Source organism: Varanus komodoensis, unplaced genomic scaffold, assembly GCF_004798865.1.
Source record: "Varanus komodoensis strain SLA01 unplaced genomic scaffold, ASM479886v1 scaffold67, whole genome shotgun sequence".
NCBI lineage: Eukaryota > Metazoa > Chordata > Lepidosauria > Squamata > Varanidae > Varanus > Varanus komodoensis.
The window spans coordinates 1,978,429-1,992,872 of record NW_025336308.1 but is presented as its reverse complement, the minus strand read 5'-3'; positions in this window follow the sequence as shown (position 1 = coordinate 1,992,872).

Genomic DNA, 14,444 nt, shown 5'->3' with positions numbered 1-14,444 from the left:
ATACGATTTGTGCTGCTGTGCATGAGAAGGCTCTGCTTTCAAAAACATCCTTGGAAGTTTGCTTCTGCCCATAACACATGGCTGTGACTGAACCTCACCAAGATATCGCTCCATGCCGAGAAGCCTTTTTGTTTGCTGTTTTCTACTGAATCCTTGAGACGGAACCCTAATTAAAGGACCGCAGAAAGTTCGGCTTTAAGCAGAGCTCCACGTCTTCATTACAGACTGACTAAAGCTTTCGGATGGTTCACACGAACATGAGTGTAGCCACCAGAATAAAATTCTGACCCTGTGACACGGGATGCAAAAGTCAAGCCGATTCCCCCTGGGTGGATCAGAATGAGGGCCAAAGGGCTGAATCACTTGCTCTTTGTACTGCGTTGGAAAAGACAGGGATTTCCAGAACTTCTGTACAACCAGGGATGAGAAGGAGAAGGAATGATTTACTTACTTACTTATTACCCCATTTATTATACTAATGCAATGATATGACTATAAGATTGTGATAATGTATTTGTATTCCACCATGACAGCTTACATGGTCCTCCTCCTCTCCCTTTTGTTCTCACAACAACCCTGTGAGGTAGGCTAGGCTGAGATGCAGCCAAAGTCACCCAGTGGGGTCCGTGGCTGAGTCCTGCCCCAGCACCCGAACCACCACATTCCCCATCCTGAGCTGAGTGGGCACCAGATTTTAAAAACATCCCGGGTGGTTTGACTGCAAAGAATTTCTCTGTCCAGCACTTTGAATACAGCAACTTCAAAAATAAGAAATGGCAGAACTGAGATTTAAACAGATTTCCCCTCTGGACCCAAACGCTGCTCACTACTAGATGGGCACTAAGGCTCCAGGCTCATGCAATCTAACTTGTTCTCTCTCTCTCTCTCTCTCTCTCTCTCTCTCTCTCTGTGTGTGTGTGTGTGTGTGTGTGTGTGTGTGTGTGTGTTTGTCATGTTTTACTAGAACCTTGAGGTCCAACAACACAATCCAGGTGCAAAAAGCTATACAACTACAATTAACTGCAAATACTGCTACAAACCTACATCTGATTAGTACTGTCACACCGAAATCCACAATTAAGGCTCAGATGGTCAGTTTCTTGCGAGAGCAATCGGGTGTATTTACGATCGAACACGTGGATGCATCGGTGCCCAAGACAGCAACCCCCAAAGCTACTTCCATTAGGGTTAGACAGACTGCACAAAAGGGGAGCGAATACAGTACTCAGGAAGGTGACTGGATGCTTTGATATGGATAGGAAAGTGACTGGATACACGTCACAGCACCATAAAGAAAAGTTATATTCCTTTGACAGGCCTTCTAAATTGAAGTTGCCTTGAACTGGCTGGCCAAGTTAAGTAAACACAGAGGTTACATGTGTGAACGTACAGGGTGAGGAAGACTCTCTGGCAAGCCTGTAAAACATGGAGATTGCACTTTGACAGTCACCCACTGACGGAGTGGGGTCATCTGGTCTTCACCACCAGGCACGAGGCATCTCTTGATGTGTTTATGGCAAGGCAGTGGGGCGGGGTGGCAACATTTGTTTTTCTGAGCACAGTACTATGTTCGGATATTCCACGTGTCTTCGAACCATTCCCATGCAATCGAAACGAATCGCTGAAAGAAATTGCTTGTTGAAACAAATCTCTTTCGACAAGAAGCTCAAGGGGAAAAGCAATGAGAGAAATCCACGCGGCGTCGGGAGGAGAGTGTGAAGGCCCCATCTCTGCACCATCTTCTCTGCAGCCGTCCGCAGCCTCCCCGGTTTCTTGTCATCCATTTTAAGCCGCATGGGAAATGTCATGCGATGACTCTTCCCCCAAGGGGCTTTTTCAGATCAGGAAGTGTGGGGAGCCAGGGAGGCTGCCGTGTGAAGAAGAGATGAGTAATAGAAAGAAAGAAAACCATCCCCGGCACCCTCAGTGAGGGAGTTCCACACCACCGCTATCCCACAACAAAAATCAAAGCAAACTCTGAATCGCTCTGAGAATGCGATGCAAAACCGGGCGCGTCTGTCAGCAGGAGAGAAAACTTGTGGGAAACGGGCAGAGCAAATTTATTGATTTATTGATTTATTGATTGATTTAAAACATTTTTATGCCACCCCCATCGCAGCAAAGCCTCGGGGCGGCTCGCAACCAAAGGCAGCAATTTTAAGGCAGCATCGATGATGCCCCTTCCCTGCAATTCTCTTCCCTGGGACAAACAACACCATAAGCATCTTGGAGTCATTCTTCTGAGACGACACCCTGAGCTGTTTCTTTCTGCAGTCCAGCTAGAAATGGAAGGCTGTCTTGCTGGATTTTTCATTGCACGCTCTCCAGTGTTTGGGGGGGTGGGGGCTGCAACCCCCTCCTCCCCGTCTGGAGTCACAGTTCGTGTCGGGCATGGAGGAGGAGGAGGATGCAAAGAGGGCCAAGCTGCCAACAGTTGCTGCTTTTCTGCTTGCAGTGACCAAACAAACCCCCGCCCCCCAAACCCTCAAGTAATTTATTATTTATTTAGTTATTTAGGAAATTAAAAATGAAGATCTGTCACAGAGGAACAGTGAGCTGCACCTGTGAGAAACTGCTACAGAATTCATCCTGCCCCTGGAGAGATTTGGTGCGGCCGTTGTGTTCCTGCCCACAAATAGGATGGCGACAATCCTTGAGCTGCCGCTCGCAAAATGCTCTGCATCAGAGTGACTCCACTGGGGCTTGTTGCCCTAATTGCTGGACAGCCGAGAAGCAGACTGCCCATGCACAGCCGATCTGCAAATCATCCGTTCCGGCTCCCAAGCAGGCCCCAATTTTCTGCCTGCCCATCCCAGGACCACCCCCCACCCCACTGGCCTGACCCGCGGTTCTGTGGGCAGAGACTGCACCAAACGGGTGCTCTTGCCCCTAACCGTGAAAGCAACAGAGGTCGGGAAAAGATCTTCTGCAGACAAGAAATACCAAGGATCGTCACCTCCCAGCCTTATTGAAACTGTTTTCCTGCTTGAACATACGTTCTGGTTGTCCCGTTGAGGTCAGCACAAACAGTCAAATATAACCTTTCCCCCAGAGTAGAAGGCAGCTCTTTCCTGTCTGGTACATGTTGTATCTCAGCTCCCATCTAAGGTCACGCAAATTCTCCAAAGGCCCAGCTATGACCGAAGCCTCTCTTCATTCCTTTCCAGACCTGCAAGATTTCAACCAGCAGACATTCCCAGTTGAGCCTTGATGAACGGACTGGAGAGCTATTGCTTTGAATCAAGAAGTTAGTGGATAACTGGCAAAGAAGTCAAAAGCAGTCACCCTGGATTTCAAGAGAGGAAAATTTGCCAAGGAAGTGGTAAAAAGGAAGCTGAAAAGGGAAGCCAAGAGGGTCAACTCTCTAGAACGCTTTGTTGCTGCTGTTGCTGTCATTGTTGTGTTATGTCAAGTTGTCTCCAACTTACGGCGACCCCATGAATGAAAATGGCCCACTCACAGCAGCCCTGCTCAGCAGCTGCAAGAACGCTTCGGGGTGGCTGAACGCTACAATAACAGAACCTCACTAGCCTTCAAGGTTCACAGTCCAAGAAGGTAGCGCCAAGCCTGAGAAGTCACCAGGCCGGTTAATGAGCAGCCGAGGAGGCTATGTGGGATAAGTGGGCTTCCTTCAGAAAATTCAAGTTGCCCAAATGATGAAAACAAGCACAAACCGGGGGAAAGTTATGCAAGAGAGCACTATGGGACGCAAACAGAATTGTGAGCGTATTGCTAACGACGTTAAGGTATTTAGATCTATCCAAACAGGAACCTGGTTAGGGAAACACTTGCACAGTTGAATGACAATGGAGTTGGGGACTAAACGCATGCAGCAGTGGAATCCCATGTGTTGCGTCTGCTTCTCTGCAGGATTTGCAGGGCAGGGTGTTTGTGCCTGATCTGGTATTTTCAGGAAAGCAATTGGAGGAACTGAGGCAAGTAGTGGTGACCAGAGGTCAGATTTTCGGGACAAACTGAAACCAAACATGCAAGCCCAAGGGAATTCCTCGAAGTTGCCGCTCTTCTAATACAAGTCTGAGGCATGCCGCTAGGGTCAGCTTTGGTGCAAGAGGATGGCCGGCCAAGGTACCGGGAGACACCTTGGAGTCCTCCAGTTCAGCTAAAGGAGGGTGGCATTCCGGATGGATAAAAGAAAGAACGTGTTTGCACCGTGCAATGTTAAATGCGGGAATTCACTTCCACGAGATGCAAAGATGATCCCTGCTTGGACAGATTACGGGGGGTCTTGGGAAATTCATGGCGGACTATCAATGATACAATAGCTATCTATCACTCGCAATACCAGAAGCTTTATCAAAGGCTTCTGTGTATCAGCTGCTGGGTTGAACTCGTGCCTTACTTTTCAAAATTGGTTCATACAGGTATTTATAGGCTGCCTGCAACTGCCGAGGCCTCCCTAGGCAGCTTCCTAGCCATCTATTGCTCCCGTTGTCAGAAGCCTGCTGCAGACGCAAATAGGCAGCCACAGACACGCGGCAGCAGGCGCTGGGCTCCCCCGAACTGGCTTCCCTGGGTTCATGAGCCCCGGCACCCGTGCCTGAGCTGCGGCGAGGATGCTGGTGGCCGTGATGATCGCCGGCCCGTCTGCAAGGCAGGCACGGGTTCTCAGCAATGCTGGCTCGATTCGCCTTTCAGCTGTAACTGGTCATACAACCACTGCCACCGATACCGCGACCATCACGCTCCGTCTCAAAGGCTGACTAGCAAGTCCCACGTAGTTCTTCTTTGAGTGCCCGTGGGCACCGCCATTGTCCGGATAGTCGCACCCGCATTCATCCCGTGCCCATCTCTCTTCGGTAGTCTTCTTGTTCTCCTGGTCTGAATATAGGAGTGATCCCAGTTCTCAGAACTGCCATTAAGCAGAGAAACGCTGCAGGTTTCTGCTCATCGCCTGGCAGAGAGCAAGCAGCCCTGCTGAGCGGCAGAGGAGGAAGCCCAGCGAGCGCTGGTAAGAGCTGCAGCCAGCCTGCAACCGAGGTGTGAACATGGTGGAGCAATGAGGTCAGGCGATATAGGAGCCTGAGCAAATGTGGGAATCCCCCACCGAGAGCACCTCCAGCGGTTGCAGCCAGCCCTGCTAGCAAGGGAGGAAGTGAATCAAACCGTGTTCAGACTCTGAGTCATCTTCCAAAGATAAGCAGCTTCTTCATCGCGGGCCGGTGGCACCAGCGACACACCGAGAAAGCAGATCAAGGTGCAGGCGCTCAAGTGCCTCAGAGGACCTCGTAAGGCACCCCCGGGATGCCTGTCCTCGACATTCTTAAATTTTCATCACTCCTGCCTTGTGGGGCAGAAACGCAACTTTTACTTCCCCCAGCAAAACTGTACCAGAGGTTGCAACGTGGAAGAAAGGAAAGAAGGGATTCTTTTGCGGGGGGGGGGGGTTGTAAGCAGCGCAGTGGACGGGCAGCGTGCAAGAGCCACACTCCACAGAGGGAGGCTTCCCGCTGCCGCAACGCCGCGCCAGGAAAGGCGGGACCTGCCACCCAGGACCTAGTCTCAAGAGAGAGAGCGCCGTTCTAATAGTGCGGGCATTTTACTGTATGTTATGCAAACCGCCTCTCCCCTACCCCTTACTCGTGCTTCTTACTCATTTCCTACACACACACGGAGGGAGGGAGGGAGGGAGGGAACTTGCCGCTCCGCTACTCAGAACTCGGACCACATCGGCATGGTGCCACTCTCAGGTAAGCCATGGGCTCTGGGTGCCCTTGCCGGGCATCCCAGCGACCCAACCCTCACCGGGTTGGCGCGTAAGGACAAGCTATGGCAGGCCACTGCACTAATGCCCTCTTTGGAGACCTCCTGCTTGGGTACGCCGAACAGCCGGGGCCACGAGGAGGAGCCCGCAAGGAAACGCGACGGCAGCTGCTTCCCATTCCAGGCGAAAGCCTCCGAGCCGGCCGCCCAGGGCACAGGCCGATGGGCAGCTCCCCGCTCTGCTCTGCCTTCTGCTGCCCGAGGCACCCCCTGCCACGTCTGCTCACCACCTCCCTTCTCGGGTCAGAGGCCCCGGCAGCCGTACAGCCGGCGAGCAGGGGCAAGTCCAGGAGACGCGGCCAGTGGGACCCCAGGTCTGCCTACCCTTGACACCAGCCCTTGAACCCCCTGCCCTCCCACTCCCACGTCGACAGGCCCTTGCGCCCGCATCCTATTGGGAGGGTCTCCTCCGCCAGCAGAAGCGATCGCCAGCTGCCTCTCAAGGACATCGATGTCCTGGCCCCCGTTTTTGCCTGGGGGGCGGCCAAGAGCACACTGCAAGCACCCTGCCCTGTATCCAACACCCCCTTTCCCTACCCTCCTTCTAGCTCCCATTTCTTCCTGTCTCTCTCTCCTGCTCCCACCCTGTGGAAATGGGACCAGCCCTCTCCAAGAACACTCTCCAGCCAGAGAGTGCAGACTTGGAACTGGAGGAGGCCAAGGGAGTGGAAGAGCTGGCAGGTGGTGCAGAAAAGCCAAGGTTTCTGAGAGAGATTAGTCAGACGGAGGCTGGAAAATGGAGCGTCTGGGCTATGCAGAACAGGGCGGTGGGAGGGGAGGGGAGGGGAGTGAGCGAGTGCCGGAGCCCAGCGGGGGGGGGGGGCCACGCCGGAGGAGCATCAAGAGACTCCCGGCCTTCCTGCCCGCTGGCCGGCAGCAGTGCCAGCCACCCTGAAGGCGAGGGCCACACTTCTGGAGACGGAAGGGAGGACAGGTTCTCTGCAGTCTGGAATCGGCTCTCCAGATAGACGGAAGCTGCTCCCACAAACCAGAGGGATCGTTATCTTGATTGATGCTGCTCCTTAAGAACCTTCGTCAAAAAACGCCCTGGAACATGCTGAGCCTGCCAAGCCCTAATAAAGGGCTGTGCTCAGGGCCCTCCAGGGTGCTCTGTTGGGAAGCACCGAGAGGGAGGGCCCTGCCAGTGATGCACCCCGGCAAGGGGGCCGGAGGAGGAGGGCAGCCCGCTCTGACAGAGGTCCTTGGGAAGGAGGTGCAGGGCCACAACTGGCTTCAGGCCAAGAGAGCTCACGCCCAGGCTGCAGGCATGCATCACACGGAGGGCCCTGTTCTCCAGTACGTTTCTCGAAAGCTTAGAACAATCCTCAGCAGCTGCAGGCTGGCATCTCCGGTGGGGCAGCGCCTGGTAGCTCAGACTCTGGACACCGCCCCTTTATCTACATGCAAGAGTGATGCCCACATTCAAGCACTTAAGTCTGTGAAAGTCCAGGAAGGAATTGACCCCGGAACAAAGAGAAGAGTTTGTTTCAACAGGGTGAAAATTGGGAAAGCGGTTTGCCCGGGACAAGAAACTAGGAAATGGGAAGTGTCGCTGGTAAAAAGAAAAATGCAATGCACTACTGCTATGAATATTATCATTAATACTGTTATGAATATTATCATTAATCTGTATACTGCCTTATCCACTACGAAGCCATCGAGGCAGCATGCAGCAGTTTAAAACAGCAACTTTGCAACAATAAAAACAGGAAATGCAATAAATAAACAGCACACGCATGCACACTCATAGGCAGCGTACGTGTTAGAAGGCTGAGCTGCAGCGATGTGTCTTTGCGCCCGCTCTAAAGGGCTCGAGGGCGTGGGAGCCACTGTGGCCCTTGAGGGCATGGGGTCCAGTGTTTGGGGCCGCAGAGGGGAAACCCCTTCCCAGTGGGCCTGACCACTGGGGCTCCTCAGCCAATGCTACCCTTCAAAGAGTGTCTTTCACACACCTTGGCACCTGGGCCCCACGGGGGTGCACTGCAGGAGCCCCCAGGGTATCTGAGACCTGGGGGGGGCAGCATCCTGGGGCGCACGGCTCCCTTTGGGGATCCAGTACGCCAGCATCCCCTTGCTGCATCCTTCAGAGCTCTCTGGCGTGGGGAGGCCAGCCCAGCTCCGTGCCAAGCCCAAAGGAGCTGGGCTGACTCCAGTCCGTTTCTCTTGCGAATAATCTCCAGGTGGGACTGCCGAGCCGGAGCCCCCGGTCTCTCTCTACACTTGCCACTGTTTTTCTGCATTCCAGGAGAAGCAAGCTGCCCCACCGAGTGAGTAAGTGCTGGGAGAAACACCCTTCTTGTCCAAACAGGGGGCCCAGAGGGACTGCCTGGAGGCTTTTGCCTGCCTGCTCTTCATTACCTCATCCCTGTTCAAGCTGGAACCTGCCTGACCCAAGTGCTGCAGCTTGCAGGCCTCTCCAGCGCTTGGCCCAAGCTGCCACCAAAAACAATCCTTCCTTGATTTGTTTCGCTCTTACGCTGACTCATCCCCCTCCCACAACCACAGTCATTTCCAGCCTTCTCAAAATCTCTACCGTGAACGGCCTTGACCTGCCGCGAAGGCTCTGCAGTGCAGCTCGTTCCACACCGTCCTCTAGCGAGACCGAATTCCTTGGGAAACACTCCTGTGTAACAGGGGCCACGGGATCATATAAGGGTGGGCATACGGTAGTTGAGGATCTGGGGGGAGATTCCTGGGTGATCTGCCAAGGTTTCCAACTTCCAACTGTTTCACAATAGCGACAACTGTTGCAGTCGTCAGTCTTTCCTCCTTCCGTCCTTCCTTCCTTCCTTCCTTCCTTCCTTCCTTCCTTCCTTCCTTCCTTCCTAAATTAGGTTCCTCTAGTTAAGAAAGCTTGGAGGAGACCTGCTGGGCAAGATCTGCATGGGGAAAAATGGAGACCAGCATCGAATGTCTGCACTGGCCTTGGTTCTCAGAGGCAACCAGCCGGCTGTAGCTGGTGAGCCGCTAGTAGAAAGTGAAGGGGATCCTGGGAGCCTGACGCTTGCCGTCCTCTATGCCATGTGCTCTGAAAAACACACACACACACACACACAGATGTTCGGTATGCTGGAACAGTGACTTGCATGGGCTCACGTCCAATGAAGGCGCAGGGCAAGGGTGAATTCGTTCCTGGAGTGTTCAAAGCAGTCATTAAGGAGCGAGAGCGAAGGTCAGTATGCAGAGCTAATGAGCAGCTCAAGATACATCATAGAGGCTGGGGTGTGAACATGGGTAACGGTGGGAGGCAGGGGCGGGATGCTGCCTGGCTGCAAGGTGCAACCAAATCAGCTCCTTTCTTTAGCCCGGATGTTCTCGCGTGTCTAAAAAGACTGGCCAGATCATATCCTGCAGTAGCGATGGTTTCGTCCTTAGGTGCCTGGCCTGGATTGCGCTGCGCCGTATACTTCTCGCTACTCAGCATAAGTCAAGCGAGTTGTCCAAGGCCTTCATGTTCTACAGTCAGCCTGCTGCATTCGGCCTGTTCTGCTGACAGAGGAGCCGCGAGACATTCTGTTCTGCTGGTTCAAAGACAGACGGAGCATCAGTCCTGCCGCTGCACACAGGATTCTCCTACGTTCGGAAATAAACAGACGTGGCGCCATTTCTAGGGTGTTGTCTAGAAGCCAGTGGTGCCGTCTTCCTCGGTTTGGTGCACTCCTGATGTATGGACTAGAACGCCCATCTCCCAATCTTTGGCTGTGCTGTATGGGGATGATGGGGGTTGCAGTCCAACCTATCTGTAGTTGCACCAGGTTGGGAAAGGCTGCCTCAGCTCATAAAGGGGTGGGTTAGGGAACAAAGTGAAAGGCCTCAGATGCAGACGGGACAAGCAGTTCGGAGAAGGCACTCCCTGAGAACTAGTAACATTTGCATTAGCAATTCGATGCCATGATCTGTCGTGACTCCTGCCCTGAATTGCATTAGATTGCTGTTTCGTTCCTGCAGAAGAATTTCAATAATCTCAGGAATGTAAACTTTTCCAGCTTACTCTTTGGGGAATACATTTGCTATGTTTCCAGAGATTTTAGGTCCTAGTCCAAGGGGGCCAAAAGACACTTCCTGCCCCTGTTAGACGATGGGCAGAAAGAACATTTTGTCTCCCCTGGGCCTTACTGTGAGAGAAGAAGGGAGTGTTTTCATTCTGTTCATTGATAAAGAATTAATAGATTCCCAGAGAAAAACTAATAGAGCCCTGGAGATTGTTTCAGCTATGGAATCTCCACTTTTCCACATATATATGCGCCTGGCTGGCAAAGGCCGGATTAACTGCCGGCCATGGAAGTTCTCCAAAAGGGCGTGCTGTGCATTGACTGCTGCAAGGCCAGAGTGCCACCAGTTTTCCAAGACAAGCTGCACTCAGGAATGTCAATATGCGGAACTTAATTGAAAGAGACGGACGTGTTCATCTTTCTTGGCAATCAGCTATGGAAAACAAGACTTTTGCAAAGAACTGGAAAGGCCTCCGTGTCACACCTGCCTGGCTGTGGCTGTGGTCTGAAACCGGTTTTATCTTGCCTGTGACTAGATGCACAGCAATGCGCTACGATTCCAAGGAACTGGTGCTGCTTTGAGGCTCACCCCACAGCTTGTGTGAGCCACGCAGCCCGCAGCGATTCACGGAGGGCCTCTGCGGCCCGTGTCTCGGAGACGCTTTCCCCTTTGCTTCCTGCTCCCACATATTCTTCTGCCTCGCTCACTTAAACCTTCTGAAGATCGTCATCGCAACCCTGCCGCCACCCTCACCCTCCAGCGGGCTGCTGCAGCAAAGCACAGCTTCATCCTGAGAGGGCTTGGGCCTCCCACAAGGGCCTTCTGGGGGCCGGCGAGAAGAAGCGCTCGGCCACTGCTGCCGGCAGCAAAAGGAAGAGCAAGGAAGAGGCCTGGAGAAGCCTCCAGAATGAGCCAGGCCCCTTGAAACGTGAATGCAGCAGCTCCCTTTTTCTGGTATCAGTAAATGGGTGGCAGTGAGTATCACCACCAACCAATTTCCTTCTCGACCCTCAGCAGAAATGCAGTGGCATCTTCCTCTCCTCTTCCTCCTCCTCCTCCTCCTCCTCATGGATTAATGGTGCAATCCGATTCACGGCTGTTCACATCTCACTGACTTCCGTGAGTCCTGTCCCCAGGTGTGCATATGGGACTGACACCTAAATTCTTCCTGACCCCACACAGAAACAAAGACATTGCAGAAAAAGATGAGCCAGGTAAAAACTGGCTCCTGGGCAGATCAGCCCCATAGCTCCATTACATGGACCCCACAAAGCCTCTGAATTCTATTTGCAGATCACTAAAAGGCACCTGATGTCTAGAGTCCAGCTGAAATGGCATCATTTCATTGCTGACTTCGAGTGCTCTTTTGCTTTTTGTACAAAATACACACTAATGGAAAGCTACAAACGGAAACCTACAAAAAAGGCTGGCTGGCCAGTGATGCCAAACCTTTGAGGCATGGATTTGGTTCTTCCCCAGATGCGAGCTCAACATGGGCATGCCACAGGCCTCAAGTCAAACCTGGCCCAAGGGCTTGGCCCCATCACCTGGGGACTTAATACTTTTGGACAACGATGGATTACGAGAGTTCCCACATCCTTTCAGTGCGAGCGACCCAGGATGCCTTCAAAGAACAAGTTTTTGCAAGTCGAGATCCTGAGTCAGGATGGGGAGGTTTAAAATGACATCATTTGAGCAAGAATATTCCAAAACTATACAATAGTTGGGGCTTCTCTACATGAGGAGTTTAACCCACTGCTTCACTAAGGCTTCCCCTTCCAGTTTTGTGTCCTTTGTGTTGCTGCTGTTATTTTGGTTAGTTTGTTTAGTTTTTCCTGGAGTTTGAATTTGTTTGCTTCTCTATACAGTTTATTCACCGATCACAAGGTGGTGCTGTGGAATGTCCTCAGTCTGGTGGATTTGCAGCAGTAAACAAGGCTTTTGTCCTGGTTTGTCATGATTTAAAATTCAATACCAGAGCTTAAAATTCCAATACCAGAATACTCGCTCTAAAAACATCTGCAGAAAAGGCTGGGAAGCGTGGGAGAGTCCCTGGAGGAGGACGACAGGGTGAAAGGCCTCAGAAACGTCCACGAATGAGCAATCATAGGTGCAGAATAAGTGTCTTGTGCAGAAAAGTCTTCAGTTAATATATTTTCTGCTTTGGGTGGAACCATCTAATTTGGACTGAGTCCTGCTGACTCTGGTCAAGCAATTCCAAATGCCTTTTGGTCTTCCCTGGAATCTGCAGAACAGACAAGAGAAGCGGGAGGCTGCTATCTGTGTGAAGTTTAAAGAACTGGGACCGTCTTGGGTCCAGCCCAGCTGTTTTCATCCTGAAGGCCTCGCAGCAGATGGGATGTCAGATGGGAACCATTTGGTTGAGATAAACGTGTTATAAATTGGGAAGGAGAAGAAAGGTGGTTATCTGGGATGCCTGAAGCGGTTTTTACAGAACTGGCACGTAAAAGAGGAATTGCCAGAAATAATTTTGGCAGACAGGAAGGCAAGAAAACCTGCCCACCGGAGCCAGATGGTGAAAGCTGTCCACTCCTCTGTGGATGTTTGATCTGAAGGAAGGATAGAAGCGTCCTGACCAAGTGGCTGAGGGTGCTAAGGCTGGGCATTTGCTAAGGGCCCGGGGGCAGGTGGGGGAGATGACAGGAGCTGGGGCTGATCTCCCACCTGCAAGCTGCTTTTGCGCCAGGGAGGGAAGGAGCAGCAAGCTGGCCAGCCGGAGCACTGGGGAGGAGCCGGAGCAAGGGCAGCTGGTGCCAATGGCCTGGGGGAGGGGTAGACCCTCCAAGGGAGGGGGCCCACTGGCTTGCCCCCCACCACCTGGAGCTAGCACGGACCGACACGAAGAGGAGGAGAAGCGGGGGAGGAAAGAAAGCGGTGGAAGCAACAGCTCCGAAAGGAAGGAACGGCTTATTTGATAAGGCACAGAACGACCACGACCGACCGAGCTGCCAGGATTCACCTGGGCAGAGAAACCAAGGCGGAGAGAAACGGGGAGGGAGCGTAATTGGGCGGCAGATGAGGGAATGGGCCTCTGCGGCTGAAATTAAGGCTGAGGCACCACTGTGGCCGGGAAGAGGAACATGCAGTGACGGTTTTCATGCAATTCACATTCCGTTCCAGATGAAAAGGACGTGCAGGGCTTCCAAAACAAACCAAACACGCCAGGGGAGTCAGCGTGTACCTGCAGCACAGACACGGCGCCCAACCTCCCTCCAGGTATTCATCAGACGCTCGGGTCAAGGGATGCCCCAGGCCAGCCGGTCGAAGCAGAGCATCCGGAACGCTGGAGGGAACCTGAGGCCCGCCAGCTCCAGGAGACAAGGGCCACCTCACCTTGCCTGACAGCACCAATATCGGCGCCTTGTCTTTGGCAAAGCGTCCGTTCCATCCATAACGAGAACTGCAAAGCTCGAGCGTTACCGACTGTCTGCGGGCCAGGATCACCTTGCGTGCCTCAGCTCCATCCTGAGCTATGGGAGAGTGATGCTGGGCCAGACCCATGACCACCCCGGCCCAGCACCCTGCTTCCCTCGGGCAGGACTGGCCCTGCTCACCGGCCGAGAGAAGCTGCTGCTCTGTGCCCAGCTGGGGGATGGGAACGGCCGCAATGGCTAGCAGGCGTTAATAGACACGAAGCCCCCTATAGACCGCGAAGCTGTTCGCGCCAGTGATGCCAGCCGGCTGCAGCAGCGGGAGAGGCGTGGGAAGGCCACTGGCTTTCCCCTCCTCTTCCTGCCTCACCATTTCTTCCCGTTTGTGCAGCATGGTAAGCTGCAGAAGACAGCCTTGCATTAACGACTGGCTTGCAAGCCGCTCCAGCCAGCTTTTGGGGTGTGGAGAGGCCCAAAGTGCTTTAAATAAATTAAAAGGGACCGGGCACGGGGAACCTGTAGCCTTCCAAATGTTGGGCTCCAACCCCCATCATCCTCAGCCATGCTCCCCCAACCTAGCCCACCACCCTCAGGTGTGTTGGAGGAGCCTCCCTCTGGTTGCCAAAAAGGAAGACTCAGCTGCCAGTCCAGCCGAATTCTGTATGTGGGAATACAGGGAAACCGTCTGGTCCTTTGCCTCAATTGCAAAGTCTTGCTAAAGTGGAATATGGGCCACCTCAGGCACAGAAATACTGTGTTTCTGTGTAAATTAGAATAAGGATTTCTAAATTTGCATCCTCACATGTACGTCAGTGCAGGCAAAGTTTATGTGAAGTTCTGTTCCTTTTCTCCCTTTACAGAAATGGCAGTGGGGCGCACGGCTTGCGGCCACAGGTAGGTGGCCACCCAAGACAGTGTGTCTTATCCCAACCCACTGCGGTTGTCACAACGATCGAACAAAAAATAAAACAAAGTAGAACCGTATTGCTGTTAACGTGCAGACGGCATGCAAAAGAGAAAGGGAGAAATGCATTGCATCAAAGGACTCCACAAAATTAAGCTCAGATTGCTTTCCCCCGAACCGTCGTAAAAGCGAATTACACAAGAGCAAGCTGTGTATCCGAAAGCTTCCATTTGGTCCAGCAAATTATCCCCAGCCAGGCATCTTGCTCAGGCGGGGCATCTCTCTTGCGCGGAACAATATAGCCACAAGCTGCTGCAATTAATTACTAGTAATGTCGCCAAATTTTGGATTTGAGGCATAGAGCGCGCAATGTT